The following is a 1811-nucleotide window of genomic DNA, read 5'->3' as shown; positions in this document are numbered from 1 at the left end:
TTTCCTAACTTTTGGACACTAATATGTCTGTTTATGTTAATTATAGGCTTTGGACTATACCTGTCTAAACAAAAGTATCAAATTTGTCCAAACCGACCTAATACATCTCAAATAGAACTTCAAGAGGTCCAACTACCCTCGTAGACGATGGAGTCGAATCTTCGGAGGGAGGAGTTATGTGGCCAGTTCCCACGAATTCCGCTACATCAGCAGCACTTATGTGACTAGTTCCCATAGATTCCGCTGGATCAGCAGAATAGGCATACCGCCAATGTTAAGGTCATAAAGGGGCATCATGTCTTCCAGTTGGAGATATACATTATGTTAAGTCAGTCAGAGTAAAGACATACTGAAGTAAACTTGTAATTAGTTAAGTAATAAAGATAATTTTTAAAAACGGTTTGTCCATAGTCAAACAGTTAACTCATGCAAAAAAATGTCGTTCACCTGTGAGCAACACATTTATTGCCGTGCAAGAGATTTTTATCAATTATTGGTGTTTTTCTGTTATCAATTACACTCGAAACTAAAGGGTTCTTGCATTGTTAATGGTGCTTAATTAGATTTACAAAATTTAGCTTTTTTGCTTCGTTTTCCAACGATTTTGATGGTCAGGGTTATGCCACGTAAAATAGGAGTATTCTGCTGCTAATACAATTTTCATTAAATATTTTATTAGTGTTTTTCTGTTGTCAGTTTCATTTTTTGCCTAAAAAAGTACCTAAAAGGTATGTGAATGTTATTTATTAATTTGTGGTGGTCTAGCGGATAGCGCCTTAAAAGGTTGCAAGTGGTCTAGGCCTAATAATTGAGATTTGACGCTGTTTTTTCAAATCTCACACTTTAAACAAATGCTGTAGGTAGTCCGGATCAAGACTTGCCGTTGTTTTAAATTTAAGTTTTTTGAGGCAAAATTGAGTTTGAGGGAATTTAAGCGGTCTGGATGCGGACGACATTTTATTTTTTTGATAGCATTTATGCTGCTCGCATGTGCAGATTTGTGCATTTTACAGAGCGAATTTCCACTTCGCTTTTTGTGGATTTTTGGAAATGGTAGCGCACTTATTTTCGAATGCTTGGCAAATTGTGGTTCTATTGATATTTTCTGATCAATTAAAATTTATTCGCGGTGCATATAAAAGTTATGAAGTGGATGAAGAGAATAACGATCTATTCAAATGCTGATGATAATGCTGATAAGAAAGACTGATGGTGGCAAAAACATATGTGGAAAAAATTAAGGGCTTGGTGCCCTCGTATTAAAATAAATGGTGTCATCAAAGGCTTGGAGCGCGGCTCTTCTTTAGTGCATCCTAATCCTAATTAATGCGATAATTTTTTTGGATCCGTTGAACGAAGCTGTTTAAACCGCAAACCAATTTTATTCAAATCGTTACAGAAAAGCAGATTTTATTCCCCCTAGTCGAATTTAACTGCATATATATAATATATATAAATAATCTTTATTTCCTACGAAAAAGGCTATCGACCCAATCGGTCTTTCTGCCCTTGTTTAGTATATATGTGCCTTAGCCTAGCTTATTCTAAATTTAATTCCTATTCCTAACGTTCGTATAAATTAATCAGCTATACAAAGAAAATAAAAAAAAAGTAAAAACTCTTGGCTTACAAAACAAACAGATATTAGTCCTTAGTTCAGTTGCGTTTGTAGGTGTTCTAGTAAAGTATCTGTTGGGGACCGAAAACGGGAGTGCTTTGTCGGTCTTGTGAGGCAAAGGGGATTCAGTATGGTCCAGTTGTGGGGGTTGTTTGTCCATTTTGTCTGTAAGTGTATTAGTCTTTCCGAAATT

The sequence above is a fragment of the Dendroctonus ponderosae genome, unplaced genomic scaffold, assembly GCF_020466585.1.
Source record: "Dendroctonus ponderosae isolate FM_Combo_2020 unplaced genomic scaffold, Dpon_F_20191213v2 Dpon_F_20191213_1, whole genome shotgun sequence".
In the NCBI taxonomy this organism is placed as follows: Eukaryota; Metazoa; Arthropoda; class Insecta; order Coleoptera; family Curculionidae; genus Dendroctonus; species Dendroctonus ponderosae.
This window is presented reverse-complemented; position numbering follows the sequence as displayed.